Here is a 16,412-nt window from a genome sequence, read left to right as displayed (position 1 = left end):
GGAAACCTAGGATTACAAGGAATTTGCCCCAGGTCAAATAGCTAATGTCCAAACTAAGACTTTAACCCTGACCTTGTGATTCCAAGACCAGTACTCCTTCTAACAGGCCACATGGCTCACTTTTAGTATCTTGACTTGCAGTGTTGGAGATACGCAGGGTTCCTGTTGCTGTTTTCCCTGTGTTACAAAGGAAAGTCCTGAGACTTTGCCAGGGTTGAATAGGCAGTGGTAGAATTGAGATTTAAATCCAGACCATCTGAATCGAATCGTAGTCTTTCTGCTGTATCACCTTGCTGGCTGTAACACACGCGTGCACACACACACACACACACACACACACACACACATACACGTACACAGTGTGTGGATTAGTTATAGGGTAAATTAGGTAAGGACTGCTAAACCTGGTCTGGAGACCTACTATGATGGGAAAATGTGCTTGTGCTTTTGATGTGTGCTTGAGTTGTTATACCGTGCACCCTGTTCTTCCTTTTAGTATCGGTGGGCGATCACTCGAGGCTTTATGATTATTCTTAAGATTTCTTTCCTTTTGTTTCTGTACTGAACATCTAACAGCTAGAGTCACATTTAAAGCAGCCATGAGGATATCCTCGTGAATACTTCCAGCTTGAACGTACTGTTTGCTTTTTGTAGTTATATCTATAGATCTGTCTACCTATCTCTGGCAGAGAGTATTATCATCGTGTTTTCCCTGTTTCTTGATACTCTGTGAAAATATTGCAGAAATAAAAGAACTGTCTTTATTCTTTGATTTCTCTTATGCTTTATGAATTCTGAAAAATTGAGGGAGAACAAAGGAAATCTATGCTTTAGTGCTTGCCCTTAGTATTGAGAATCAGGTTTAAAAGATGCTTTAAAATTTTAGAAGCCAGAATGGGAAGACACTGGGAAGAAGGATCCCATGTGGTCAGGCAGACCAGGTATTTCTTTGACCCCAGCCTTTGGGTTGAGAGACAGGACTTCCCTGGTGGCTCAGACGGTAAAGCGTCTGCCTAAAGTGCTGGAGACCCAGGTTCAATCCCTGGGTTGGGAAGATCCCCTGGAGAAGGAAATGGCAATCCACTCCAGTACTCTTGCCTGAGAATTAGACATTAATTCCTAGGACCAATTACTAATCAGGAACCCACGTCTCAGAGAGTTAAGTGACTTCCTTAAGGAAACAGGACATTACGTGCTGTGACCAATACTGGAACCTAGCCTTCCAAATGCAGCATTTTAGCTCTGTTAAGAAGAGTCTAATGACCCAAAGCCTTTACGGAATCTTCCAATGTTATTCAGACTTTTATGTAGCTCACTTTTTGAAGGCTTCCTGCTGTCACAGCTATCCTGGGAGATGGGAATGGCTTTTCTTAGATCTTTCTGCATTATTATTGTTGTTTTATTTTTAGTTCTATTTTCATGAAAAATGCACTTTTAGCCCAGGAAAGTAGCATAGCAGCACTTTATCAGAGTGTTCCAGCACCGGTGGCGGGGGGGGGGTCCTTACCTCACCTACAAATTAAGGGTACCTTCATGGTTCCCACTCCAGTACTCTTGCCTGGAAAATCCCATGGATGGAGGAGCCTGGTAGGCTGCAGTCCATGGGGTCACGGAGAGTCGGACATGACTGAGAGACTTCACTTTCACTTTTCACTTTCATGCATCGAACCCACTCCAGTGTTCTTGCCTGGAGAATCCCAGGGACGGGGGAGCCTGGTGGGCTGCTGTCTATGGGGTCACACAGAGTCGGACACGACTGAAGTGACTTAGCTTAGCTTAGCTTCATGGTTCCTGGGGTAGAAGGAATGCACAGTCAACTTGCCCGCAGTGGACAGCTAAAGCCGGAGGTCACTCGTCCTCTGCCTGGTCCCATGCTCCACTCTTCCTCCTAGCTCTTCAAGCCCTGACACAGTGCAGGGAATAATTCTGTTTCCTCTGCAAATAGAAGGAGGTTCTGGAGACAGTGGGAGAATAAATATTCGTTGAACACTCGCTCTGTATAAGGAGCAATGTCCGGACTCTGATGAACATTTTCTCAATAACTGCCGTGGTTCCATGAGTTCGGTGTCATCTCCATTTTTCAGATGGGGAAACTGGGAGCAGAGTAGCATTTCCAAAGTGGCACAGGTAGTGTGAGGGGAGACCTGGACAGGAGCCCCGACCTGTATGGTCCCGAAGCCTGCGTGCACTCTGTCTACATGGGATGCCCTCCCTCCTGCTGGAGAAAGGCACAGACCCTGGCTTTCTTGCAGTCTTCTGGCTGGAGACCATTAAGTGCCAGTCGCCTATGGATAGTGTCACAGAGCACAGCGCCACCCAGAGGGAAGAGCCTGGCTGGACTTAGGAGTTAGTCAGGCCTGGGTTTGAGTCTTAACGTTAGCCATTTAGTATTCATTGCTTCAGCATATTGCTTACCTGCTGTAGACCTTCATTGCTGCTGCTGCTGCTAAGTCGCTTCAGTTGTGTCCGACTCTGTGTGACCCCATAGACGGCAGCCCACCAGGCTCCCCTGTCCCTGGGATTCTCCAGGCAAGAACACTGGAGTGGGTTGCCATTTTCTTCTCCAATGCATGAAAGTGAAGTAGGGTCAGCTGCAGCATAGGGTAGCATCAGGAACCGCTGGACTACAAGACCTCTCCTCGGCTGCTCCAGAATGATTAGAAGGAGGTGTGCATTAAGGTATTACAAGGCAGAAAGAAATTGGGGGACTGAGAGTAGCAACCAACCAGGCTGTTATTATTTGCAGGGCCAGGGAAGTGGGATGGGGGCCAGGGGTGATGCCTCCTTGGATTCACAGAGGTGAGTCAGTGAGAGAGACAAGGTTTCTATTTACTTTCCCTGGTCCGCTGGGTGCAAGTCAGGAACATTCTCCACCTTAGTTAAGCTTGTTTGATAAATGAGGGATGCGTTGATCATTGTTAATGGTAGGATGCAGAAGTGGTCTTCAGACTGTTTGACAACAGCCAGGGTGGCATGGTCACCAGCTGGGGAGAGTGGGCAAGGGTCACAGTGCTGGAGCAGGATCCTCAAGACAGGGCTCACTTCTGTGTGCTGGCCAGTAACGCTCAGCTGCTGGGGCCTCGGAAAAGCACAGGAGAGACACTGGGGCAAAAAGAGTGTGTCACTTGGAGGCAGAGAGGTTGGTTAAGGCACAGCTTTTGTCAACTGGTGGAGAAATATTTCAGGATTTGAACCAGTGGTCCACATGTACTGGTGTCTACCATGTACCAGTCCAGCTTGTGTGATCACAGGGATTTTCAGTGTGCATTTGAATAAAGCCCCCAAACGTGCAAGGCTTGAAGAGCATTTTGTATGTCTCATTGGCAGTATTTCACCGGTGAAATATTTCCTTGGTGAAATCGTTGTCTAGTAACCATCACCAGCACTGGTACTCCGTCCTGGGTTCTTTTTAGGGATCTGTATTTGGAGAAAGTGTGGACTTAGCACTCACTTAAGGAAGAGTAACTTTGATAAGGGCCAGGTCGGTGTCCTTTCTCATGACTGGTTTCTTGCTTTGCAGATCTCCCTAACTCCCTAGCTGTGTCCTCCCGTAGGCACCTGTTTGAGACCCTGTGTATCACGTTACTCCAACAGGAGCCCTTTGGGACTACCATGGTGCTTTCTGGGGACTAGTCTTTGTGGCAGAGGCCTTTGCTGGGGGAATGCCTGGCTCTCCCAGCTCTTCCTTACTCATTGCAGGGCCCATGTCATCGTTTCATTTTCCTTTTCTCAGATTTAGTCAGGGTGATGTCTTTGAAACATATGTACATCTACCTTTAGATAGTTTATCGTTTGCTGAAAATAACCCTCCAGACAGACTTAAGAGTAGTTTTCCAGCTTATTTAAAAGGTTTCTTTATATCAGTGAAGTGTTTGCTAGTGGCGCCTATAAATAGATGCTCTGGTGTATTTGAGAGTGTATACATTAACAGCTTGAAAGAGAGGTTTGCTGCATTGCTAAAGAACTTTTAAAGTTGCAAATGCAATCAGAAATAGAGATACATATGAATAATACTCTGATTATCTGTTTAGTCTTCTCACTTTGCCAAACTCATCCACACATTTTCTCCTGTGGTACGGGAGGTCTCCATCTCCGATTCTTTGCAGATGGAAAGGCTGTCATGTACATTTCTAATGGGTAGTGGGGTGGCTGGAAGGTGTTACCAGGAGTCCCTCCAGTTGCACTTCTTGCAGCTATTTTAAGGTCTTCATCCAGTGACGCATGGTCCTCTCTCCATGCTCCCATTTGTCTTTCAGTATTTACCTTTCTGGATTACGAGGCTTTGCTCTTCTCCATAAAATGGTTGGCATCCTCAGATTTAGGCCAAGAAAAAGTAGACTTTAATTTCCATTCTAGACTCCTGTTAGCACACAGATTTTCGGGAAGATAGCAGTAGCGCAGTCTGGATCTTCGCTGGAGGAGTGGCCCTTCGTGTCGCCATCGGACCGAGGAATGGTGGGTAAACAGTTCCCTCTGAGAAGAGCCAGCCGGCTGGCGGGTGGAGCCGCGCCTTCTGCTGGCGCCCAGGGCCGCTCTGAGAGCCAGCGACCTTCCTTTGGGGCTCCTGATATCGAGCTGGGGAATGAGTAATTGGGGCTCGCCAAAGTGTTTAAACACCAGAATTGAAATTAATGTCCCCTCATTGCCAGCTACGCTGACAATACATTACAGCAAACACCTTCCCAAAGTGAAATGAATGTTTGTTTATCCTCATGAAATATACATCAAAACATGTTGGTGGAAGAAGCCCTAATGAGAGGGAAGGGTCCAGGTTTCCTGTTAATTCCAGGAGAGAGCGTTAACTGAGGTGAAGGTTTCTTTTTTCTTCCTTTCTTTTCCTTTCTTTCTTTGCTTTTTTTTTTTTTTTAAAGAATAACCTGTCCACAGCTGTGTATCTAGGACATTAATATGGGTTTAATGAAAACTCCAGTTGATCTGTCCAAAGATATTGATGAGCATTGCCCAGCAGTATTAATCATCTCCTTGAGGGAGGAAATGAAGGGAATGGGCGAGCAGGTTTCTGTCAGATGCCAATCCAAATGAAGAGGTGTAAAAAAAGAAATTTTTTTTTTTTTTTGAACTCTCCACAGCTACATCTATTTCCCAGGACATAGGTTGGGCCAGCAGGGAATGAGAAGGGCCCATGACAGCACAGGAAATTCTGAGGCACATTTAACGTTAAATCATTACGCTTCTGCCAATAAATCCATTACTGTTAATTATATTGAGATGGCCAGCGATCCGCTGATAGTATTACTTCATTGATTTTCGTTCGACGTGGATCGAGGTTCTGGCTTTCATCTCTTTGGTGATTTTATTCTTTCGTTTCTTCCTCCCTCTCCTCATCTTCTCCCCCTGCTCTCCACACCCACCCCTCCCTTCCCGCCTTCCCCCTGGAGCTTCTGCAGTAATGCAGTTCGCCTCTCGCTGGCGATACAGTTCTCTCCCTAAGTGCCAAATGTTTCTTGATAGGAACAAGCTACATTTCTTTATGGCTTATGGCAAACTGCCTTGATTACTTCTACTGCTGTACCCATTATGTGAATTAAATATGTATTCAGTTGCATGCTGCTTGCAATGTTATTGCAGGGTGACATATGGTACTGACTCAATTAGAATGAAACTAGCATTAGATAACCCTTCTGATTACATGAATCCTGACCGGCTCCTCCTTGGCCTCCCCTCTGTGCTCGCGCGCTCTCTCCAGTGCAGGTTTGCATTATCAGTTATCATCTCTACCACGTTGGATGCTGGCTGGGGGTTGGGAAGGGGGTTGGCTGTGGGTTTCTGGGAAAGAAGGCATCTCAGACAGACAGAAAGACAATAAAAGGGCTGATGGGGAAGGAATATAAAGGACTTTATGCTTGCCTTTGGAATTAACCTTTAATGTTATATTTTTTTGGAAGTGGTTGTCAGGCCTGCTGTGAGAAGAGGCCAGAAAGGTCTCTCTAAGGTTAGAAGATCAGAAAAGGAAAGAAAAAGAAAGACTGTGAAGTGACTGCTGTGTGTGTGATGAGTTGGTCCTTACATTGAAATCTTTCATTTAAAAAATAACACCTTTTTTTCGTATCTCATACTTATTCTAACACCAGTGGTTCATTTTGTTTTTATAGCACACCTGGATTCAACATTAACCCATTTGGTTCCCATCAGCATCTGATATTACAGGTTGGGCAGAAATTGTTGCCCCCATTTTGCAGATGAAGCAGTGGAGACACAGGCCACATTACATTGTAGTTCAAAGTCACAAAGTCACAGGATGGCAAAATGAGAAGGAATACTTAAGAATGCAGAAGGTTCTGAAGGGCAGCTCAAGGATGTGCTAAAAACGGAGAATTTTTGGATCTTACAAAGGAAGTGCTTTGACTCTCTGGGCAGGGACAATTCCTGGAAATTCTTGTCCCAACACATGCAATTCACCAGAGAGCAGCTGGCATATAACATTTCCTTCTGAAGAGTAACTTCTTTCCTTGATCATTTTCACCACCTTTTAAACTGTTCTAAGCTACCTTCCTTTTGCTTTTCCTGCTCTATCTCTTCTACTTGCCAAGTAAGAGCCTGGAGAGCATTTGCTTACTCTCCTGTAGCCACACCTGGCTGGGCAGTCTCCCAGTCTGGAGCCTATGCCAGGGCCTGCAGGCCATCTTGGATTTTCTCAGGGTCTGAGAGGAAGGCTGCTGGACCCAAGGCTGCCTGCGTAACTGTTGTAGCACCACCCAGTGGGACTTCTGACCCGTGACCGTCTCAAGTCTGCAGGTCTGTTTGAACGTCTGTTGTGTGTATTTGTGTGCATGTATGGCTTGTTGCTTCAGTCACGTCTGATACGCTTTGTGACCTTATGAACTGCAGCCCGCCAGTCCCCTCAGTCCATGGGGTTCTCCAGGCAAGAGTACTGGAGTGGGTTGCCGTATCCTCCTCCAGGGGGTCTTCCCAGTCCAGAGATCAAACCTGTGCCTCCTGCACGGGGTTCTTTTACCACTGAGCCACCAGGGAAGCCCCCAGATGTATTTGTGTGCAGCACACCGTATGCTGGGAGAAATATTAAAAGTGTATAGTGTATATGGTCACTGGCCATATACAGCTCATAGCCAGGCAGAAAAAATAGCATGAGGGTCAGGGTAACTATAAATGAGAATGATGTGAACCAGAGGTTCCATAGATGCACTTACTAACTTTAGCTGGAATTTCTAGAATGAAGCTTATGCTTAGCCCAGTACCTTGAGTATAGCGGGCATTCAGCAAATGATGAATGGATGCATAAATGAACGAATGAATGAGAGAGATCAGTGTGCTCATGGTAATAATGAGGCAGGTTTTTGTGCAGGAGGATGGGGCCGCTTATAGATAACACAACCACCCATCCCATCCTGCCCTCCTAGCCTGCTTTCCCATTACAATAATGATCACTAACTGATAGAGCGCTTTACCCTGAAAATAGCCTTTCAAAAAGCTCTAAAAAGATACACACACACAAAGGAATAAACATGGTTGCCCGTGGAGACTCGGAGTGAGGTAAGGGATGGAGAGAATGGAGGCAAAGTAGAGACCAAGACTCAGCAGTGAATGGGAATCATAATGTGTTCACTGTGGACGTGATTTTATATTGTAGAGAGATACCTACTTAAAAATAAGATTAAAGTAAAAAAACTTTCCAGGAAGCATTAACTTACCTAATTTTCACAGCAACCATGTGTGTATAGGGGAATATTTGTATTATGTTCTAATTTATATAAGGAAACCAAGGCACAGAGAGGTTAGGTAACTTACCAGAAGCTGTGAAGTTAGTAAGTTGTAGCTTGAAGACTAAATCCAGATGCGTTCTTTCCACCATACCATGTGGCATCTGCGAGCTTTGGCCCAGCTGTGCCAGGGGGTGCCTCTGTGTTGGGATCCTCCCTGGACCTCTGTTGGACACTGTAATGGTGTGTGTACTGAGGTCTCAGCAGAAGGGGAGAAGGGGTGGGCCTAGAGGCCCTCCCCACTGCCACTGAAGCCTGGCGGACTTATATTCCCAGTAAGATCTGACTGGTGCTATAAGAAGAGGGGTCTCTGCACCAGCCCTGGAGTTCAGGCTCCCTCTGTGGGATGGAAGGCAGCATGGTAGCTTGAGCCTGCTCCTTAGGGTGGGCCAGCCATTCTCTGGGCGCCTTGGAGGAACCTAGAAGGAGCTGAGGACAAGTCTGGCACAGAGAAATGCCAAAAATTGCTAGTCTTATAAACTTAGTAAAGTGCAGCATATGCTTTTGAGGGTAAAGTGCGGCCTTTGTGTGGCATCCTTCAGGTAGATGTGTCCTTTACTCTGTAGATGGTTACAGTGCCTAAGTGGTTGGGCAGAGCTCCCACCTCGCCACCCCTGGTCCCCCTCCACTCTTTCTCCTTGGCCTCCACCTAGGGCTGACTCGTCCGGCAGGACAGAGTGAGAGTGGTGCCATCAGCTGTTCTCACGTGGTGTATCCATCATTCCGCTGTAGCTTTCTTGTGCTTTTGCTCTCCAGGTCCAGCTAGTTCAGAGGAAGGCCTTTTCCTGAGCATCACGTAGCCAATGAAGAGTGGCTCTGACCGTAGACTCCAAGGGTGATCTGCTGCCTTGAACACAAAATAACTTTTAACACCTGTTTCTGATCAGAGGTTATCTTATGCCTGAGTGCCCTTCAGAAGAGTAAGGACAGTGTTTTCTATGGCCAGCCCTCTGGGTGGGCCATGTTCTGTTCTGATTTTATCTGAAACTGCCCGTTGTTTCTTCTGTATCTAGTGACTCAGGTCTTGCCTCCCCATGAAGCCTTCTGGTAGGACTGTTCTAGGCGTCACACCCCCTCCAGTGATGCTAAGATTTCTAACTTCTAGAAACTTCCTGTGCTTCTGCTGAGGTGAGATTTCTACCTCTCCAGGTCATGGGAGCTCCCAGTTAACAAATCCAATCTACACTGTTTTCAATAGTAGATTATTGCTGTATTTAGTTCCAGTGATACTTCTATGATGAGACTCTCACCTCTCCGCATTTCCATTTCATCCTGATTTGCTTCATAGCTCCTTGGTGGAACCTTCTCAGTTAACCTCAGTGGTGCCTCTCTTTTGACTGAAATACTCCCCACCATTGCCCATGACTTCATTTATCACCTAAATACTCATGGCTCACAAATGTATCACTTGTAATCTCACTGAGGACAGGGGACTTTTCTTTCTCTACATTTCCCCCTTGAACAACACAATGCCTGAACCAAGGTGAATGTCCAATAAATGTTTATTCAACAAGTGGTAAATGAAAACCTGTATTTTCCTCCCAGACTGATTCTTTGAATTTCAGATATGCATGTATAACTGCCTAGCAGGTATCTCTACATCTACATTCAACACAATCCTCAAACTCTACACATCCAGGGCAGACCCCCTCAGTCCCTTGGTCCACATTAAATCTTCTTCCTCTATTCCTTCTCTCTTTCATTTGAAAGAGAAAAAATCCAGAAGCCTCCTATTTGTGTCGAATTCTTTTTTTTTAAGCTTGCCCCACCCCCATCAAAATATTAGCCAATTTGTGTTAATTCTAACAGTCAACATTTATTGAGCACTTTATGCCAGACTTGGTGCCAGGTGAGGGAGTATAAAGGTAAACACACACACCCTAACTATATCCTGTATCATCCGGCCTCCCCATCTGCCACAGCCCTCTGTCAGGCCCTCACTGCCTTTCACCCAGACAGCTGACCTCCTAGTTGGTGTCTCTGCCCCAGTTCTCTCTGTTTGCCCTCTCTAGGATCCAATCCACCTTGACACTCTTAACCTGTAAACCTGCTTGCCATACCCCTATTGAGGATTCTTCACTGGCAGCCCCAGTGTCAGAAGCTGTAGTCCTGATTCTCAAAACTATTGTGCTGTGATCGGTTGTGAAGTATGTCACAAGTAATTTTGATATTAATAGTAGTCTAAGACCTGAGGTTTGCAAATTATTTAAAAATCTAAACTAATTCAAATTATCGCCATAAAAATGTCACTTTCACTCACTTGAAGTCCCATATGCTGAGCCGAGTAGAGTGGAAGACATAACTCTACAGCCTGCTGGGAATTGTGCATTCCCGTGACACACCCTCGGGAGTATCCTTTAAATCTGATCCTGAATGGGTGTGTGTGTATGGTGAGCGTGCGAGGCTGAAGTCTTCATGACTGACCCTGAAATCTTTAGGCTAGCCTACATTAACCCCATGATCTAGCCCTTGTCTATTTCACTGGGGCTATTTCTTAACATTTCCTTAATACTTAAGAAATACTTAAAAGCTACAAATACTTAAAAGCTGCCCCTTTTTTTCTTCCACTCTTAAAACCATCTCTTCTAATAGGAATTCCTGTACCTACCACCTCCACTGTAAAACTACTGCTAATCATGCAGATGCTAGCAGAGACTCTTCTCACGGACTGTGACCCAGTCTTAGATAGTCCTTCGTTGTGTTCACTTTGCCTTGTATATTCCTTCAAGGTAATATATAACTTATATTACTTAGTCTTTGTAATTTTATTTTTTGCACCTCATTTTAATTTTTACATATTTAGTTTCCCATTGGACTATAAGCACTTTGACTTCAGTGTCTTTTTATATTCTTCCAATTTCTTAGGACAGGCTTAGACATACAGTGGGGATGGTGGTTTAATCGCTAAGTCGTATCTAACTCTGTGACCCCATGGACTGTAGCCTGCCAGGCACCTCTGTCCGTGAGATTTTCTAGGCAAGACTACTGGAGTGGGCTGCCATTTCCTTCTCCAGGGTACCTTCCTAACCCAGGGATCAAACCCTGAGATAAATACCATATACCAACAAAGATAGCTACCATCTTACCCACTAATACCAATGTTCTGCAGAGTCAGGCATCTTTAGTACAAAATTCTATCTTGATGTCCCTAGACAGGGCAACTGAGGAGAGTCCTGACTCATCCATGTGTGGATATATAGCCCTAGATATTTCCATAGAACTTGTATACACCTGTTTCTATCTGCCTGGTCTGCTTATGAGACTGTCTTCTGAAATGGTCACTTGAACCAAATTGGAGGAAGTATGGAGAAGAGGCTATAGTGGATAAAGTGAGGCCCCTGTGATTGTTATTGATCCTGTGGCCCCAAGTGTCCACCAGAAGGTTCCAGATAAGTGGTGAGAAATGGAGACCCAGTGGTTACTTGAGCACAGATGGCATATGCTGGAGCCAGAGTTAGGAACTTTCTGTCTGGTAAAAATGTGCAGAATATATTAGACTTGAGAGAGAGTGAAGACAGAGCTTTAACCAGGAGACAAAAGGACCTGGGGTGTGAATAAGTGAATGGTATTTCAGGAATGAAAAGGATTAGACTGTTTTGAAAGTAAGATTAGCAGAGCCTGGTAAGCATCCAAAGATGGAGCCTGAAGGACAGGTATGACTCAAGGATGACTGAATCATTTAAGTCATCTATTAATTTGGCTTCTAGAAAATGTTTGAGATGAGAGATGACTCAGTATAATGAAAAGCTGTTTAACGATTATAACTGACCCTAAATAGCTGGAGGGTGTGGTCGCAGATACCACCTAAGCCTGTAACTGCCAGCAATGAGGCTTCGCCAGGGTTAGAGGCCTCTGCTGTGTTGTATCCAAGTTGGACCTAGGTTCTGAGGTGGTGCCGTCTCTACCTATGTGTCTTCATGTGTAGGGTTTCTGATCTGGTTACTGGGAGGATGGGCTTGGCGTTAATAAGAACAGGGGAATTAGGGAAGGAGGGGATTCGAATGAGCGCTAGAGTCTTGTTCATTACAGACGCGGGCAGATTTTCCAGTTTCATAGAATATTGTGGTTGCTGCTGTACAATTGTTGACATTCATTTGACTTTGTCTCCCCAGAGAGAAAGCACAGTCTCCGATAATCACACTCTATTTTCAGGGGCTTCCAAGGCATAGCTCTCAAGTTTCTGGGATCTCCTTTCTGGGAGGAGCCAGGGTTTGTTGTGGTGGGAAAGAACGAACTTGGACTTTGGAGTCAGACAGACCTGAATTTGTGTCCCAGGTCCTCTGTCTACCATGGGGCACTGGACAGGTTACCTAGTTTATGTTGTGTCTGTTTTCTCAATGATAAAAGTGGAGTGTATTTAGTTCATAATATATATATATAATCTCAATACTAGCATCACCTACTTCATAGGGTTTGGGGAAGGATAATCATAATAATAGTAGCTAATATGAGCTTACAGTTTATTTGCCAAGCACTGTTATTTTACATTCATTATTTATTTTAATCATCCCTGCAAAACTGTAAAGGCTGTATTATCAGTGTACTCATTATATTGACCAGTAAAGTGGGCTTAGAAGTGTTAAGTAACTTCCTTAAAAGACCCAGGTAGTAATTGACAGAAGGAGGATTTGAACCTCGGTTGAATGATTGCAACAGCTGAGCCCTTAAAGACTGAAACAAAGCTTTGTAGCCTCCCAGATATCAATCTTTCTGTGAAAATCGGGAAGCTCTCCTAAAACCCATTCAGATTAATCGCCTCCTCTACCATGTTCCTGGAACAAAATATCTGTGGTTTTAATAAGCATATATTTTATGATTTCAATCCTTTATTCAGCCTTTTAGTCATTTGTTTAAAGTCCTTCTTTTTTCACTAAATTATAAGCGTTTGAACACAGGAACTGTGCCTACCTGTGTATTTTCCCTCCAATACCTTCTTTATACATAGGTGTTCTCAATGTTAATTTGTTGGAAAGAAATTATATGAAAGGCTCAACCTTCCCTAAGGAGAGTTACCTTTGGTACCTCGGGGTCACTTTTGCCTGTCATCAAAAGGAAAGACTAGAGTGTCAAGTAGTACTATAAGCACCACTAATGAAATGTGATCATTTAAAATAATGAAGTAAAGTCAGCCTGATATAGTCCTTACCTCACTTCCTCACCCCCAACACACAAATGTCATAAAAACAGAGGTGATCTTTGCTCAGTCAGTAAGTTGTTTGTGACATTTATAATTGAACCAGATAAGAAATAAAGTATTGGAAACCAGTTCCTCTTTGCCTCCAGGTATCACACACGCTATATCCCATTTGGTCTTAACTTTTTTCTCACATCAGTCCCTTCAGTTGGAATGCAGGCCTTGCGCTGAAGCTGAGCGGTGCTGTGGTCTGACTTCCCATTGGTGGAGAGTGGGCCTGGGCAGTTGAGGTGGACGTAAGTGAATACCATTATCCTCACTTGAGACAGAAAAAAGAAAATCCATGACCGCTTGGGTAGCAGCAAGGCCTTTAGGTTTAAAGTGCATGATTAACAGATACACACTACTGTGTATAATACAGATAAACAATAAGGACTTACTGTTCAGCATAAGAAACAACATCCTGTAACATCCTATGATGGAAAAGAATTTGAAAAAAACTGTGTAAACTGAATCACTTTGCTGTACACCTGAAACTAACAAGGCATTGTGAATCAATTATACGTCAATATAAAACAAAAACAAAACAACAGCAAAGTGCCTTTTAGCTGCTCTTGGTTGCAAAGCCGAGTGATGATAATGGTCCTGTTGGTAAAAATAATGATGCACAGAGCATTTCATCCTCATCAAGGTACCTCTTATCCCTGTTCTTTGAGCAACAGCCCCGTGTGGGTGAATAGGAGGAATCACAAAATTGTGTTCAGTAAAAGGCTGTTAGTTGTTCTTGTTTTGTCTTCTTTCCCCCTCAGCCCTGTTCTTTCCTGATCCTGAATGAATCTCGCTGTAGTTACATCCAGCACACACTGTTGGCAGCCTTCCCCATGTGAAGCTATGGAGGCATTGGCACGGGAGGCCTCTGTATGACCCACTAAAGGCTCTAAGCACACCAGTCCGTGCAATTGACTGGACAGGGGGCCCAGAGGCCACCCATCCCCAAATCCTTCGCCTCTTATTTCAGACATGATTCTAACTGGATGGTTGTCTGGTTTCCCTACCCCTGCCAGAATATATGCATGGTCATCACCAATATTTACTGAGCAGTACCTGCAGATCTTGGTTTAGTCACCTTGGCTATGGACTCAGGGAATCCTTACCACCACCCCAGGAGCTGGGAAACATGACTGTCTCCATTTTCCCGGTGAGGACCCAGCAGGGAGGGAATCAGAAACAAGGTCCCACAGCCATCAGTCAAGGTCAGGTTTGGCTTCCAGGATCCAGTACCACAGCTGTGTGAACTCGAACACTGTGCTACCTGTGAAGAAGAGCAAACTCCGAGAGGCAGTGAAGCTATAAAAAGCCCAGCAGATGGAGTTTACATAGGACAGGCTTGCAGATTCCCACCTAGCAGTGGGCCTGGGTGATAATTGGCATTCATAATGATAAATGATTTGGGTCCTGAAGAAGAAGCCAAGTTACGTTCAAGATTCGCATCTATCTGTCTATCTGGATATTTTTCAAAAGTGAAACAAAGCAAACAGAAAGAAGCTAGAGGAAAGATAACGTTTTAAGTGGCTTATAGCTAAAATAATGAAAATCAACACAGTTTTGGTTAAACCCCTAGGAATAGGGAGATGAGGCAGCTTTCTGGAGTGGTTTCTTTCACAGGAGTTAATTTTTCCTTCCTTATCGACTCCTGGCTTCCAGAATCTCTGTTCCCTGGGTGTCTTCCCCAGCACAAAGGTTATGGACCCATGGACTGCTTGTACCTTCTCCCTGGACTCCTGTTCCAGAAAAGATGATGTGAATTTATGAATCACCCTACACTGTGAACAGGGTGCCTTGTGCCTGCTGTTGCTTTGCTTTTGGGGTGGCAGGTAGAAGGAATGCAGTTCAGGAAATAGCAGTCCTTTCTTAAACCACCAAGGATGTGGAAGGGGGGTGATCAGGGGATTCGAGAGCAGAAAGGGGAAGTCAGGTCTTTGTCTGGAGGGAAATGCTGTGACCACCCCTTCAGGTCTGTTAAGCGTCTACTGGATAAGAAGGAGATTCTCTTCCTTGCTTCCACCTCCCCCTATCCCCGTTCTTTTTTCTCCCCTGGTAGAATAATATAAAATAAAAAAGCCCAGCAGAAAGGGAGCTGTGATGCTGTCGTCCCTGGCGTTGATGTTATTTATTTTCCTCAGTTGCTGCTCTGGAAGCCCGGAGTTGACAGAGCGGTTTTGTAGAATAGAAACATTATAGACTGTTACTGTCAGAGTGTTAAATGTGATGGATAGAGAAATAGAGGCGAAGGAGGGGACTTCATACGGGGAGCCAGGGTGCTCATGGGAAAGTAAACCATCCGCATATAAGAAATGAATGAGGTAATGTGGCGGGAGGTAATGGGCTTTCGCAACATGCCGGAACAGAGATGCTTATTACAGGGTGTGCTTAACCCCTGGCATGCTGACTTCCTTTTGTGGGTTCCTGGGCTCTCCGCCGTGTCCCTCGGTGTGAGCATGTGTGTGGCTTTTCTTCAGGCAGGGAAGCAGGCTTGTGCAGGAGTGGAGACAAACATGGGCTTAATAACCCAGTGTTAGCGGCAGCCTGTACATCAGAAAGCCTTGGCAGCTCCCGAGGGACTTGGAATCCCTGGGGCTGCAGGAGATGGAATACGCCCTGACTGCTGGGTTAGGGAGAAGCAGGGAGGCACGCTGGGGGAGCTGGGAGCTCTGCTGATTTCTCCATGGGGGACTTCTGAGGGGTGCTTTGGTTTCCTGGGAGAGAAGTTGATTCATGCTACTTGGCCTCCTTAGTGGCCCTGGAAGATGCCCTGCTGCTTTATGTAGACAGTGCCTAGCTGTTCTCCTACTGTCCGGAATGTGGTGGCTTTGCTACGAGATGGGAGGGAGAGAAGCAGAGAGCGAGCATCTGTATTAACTCCTTGTCAAGTTGTACAGAGCGTGTCAGGGGGAGACCCAGCCTGAGATGGGATGATGGAAGGGGTCTGGCTAGCCTAGGAGAGGTGGAGGGAAGTGAACTGAAAGGTGGCCGGGTTCCGTGAACAAGGTGCTTTCCCTTTGTATTGGGTTCCCATGAGATGGCTGGATGACATCACTGACTCGATGGATGTGAGTCTGGGTGAACTCCGGGAGTTGGTGATGGACAGGGAGGCCTGGCCTGCTGCGATTCATGGGGTCGCAAAGAGTTGGACACGACTGAGCGACTGAACTGAACTGAACTGACTTTTCCTACCTATCTTTGTGTCCTGGTGGTGACCAGCCCTGTGACAGGCATTTAGCAAGCTATCAGGGCTCGGTTAATGGGGCCCTCATCTAGCTTTGGTGATTACCTGCTGTGTGGTCTTGATCAAGTCGTTTACCCTCTCTGGGTGTTGGTTTTCTCTTCTATGGTATGGAGATAATAACACCTCATAGGTTTATTATCAAGATTAAACATACTCATGCTATTGAAAGGGTAAGTAGGCTATAAAACATTATGTAAACACCAAAGTATTACCAGTATTTCAGCAGTTAGTGACAGAACAGTACCTGTCACAA

General features: G+C 45.3%; 1 protein-coding gene and 1 non-coding gene across 4 annotated transcripts in view; both read left to right on the top strand.

Moving 5' to 3' along the window:
* PBX1 (PBX homeobox 1) overlaps positions 1 to 16,412 on the top strand; it is a 334,001-nt gene that overhangs the window by 121,193 nt on the left and 196,396 nt on the right. The gene's annotated exons all lie outside the window — the stretch shown is intronic.
* On the top strand, positions 983 to 1,054 carry TRNAF-AAA (transfer RNA phenylalanine (anticodon AAA)). Its single transcript has one exon. It is a non-coding gene; the product is annotated as a tRNA-Phe (tRNA).

The sequence above is a fragment of the Budorcas taxicolor genome, chromosome 3 (assembly GCF_023091745.1).
Source record: "Budorcas taxicolor isolate Tak-1 chromosome 3, Takin1.1, whole genome shotgun sequence".
NCBI lineage: Eukaryota > Metazoa > Chordata > Mammalia > Artiodactyla > Bovidae > Budorcas > Budorcas taxicolor.
Note: the sequence above shows the minus strand (reverse complement) of the source record. Positions and strands in the feature narration are given on the sequence as shown.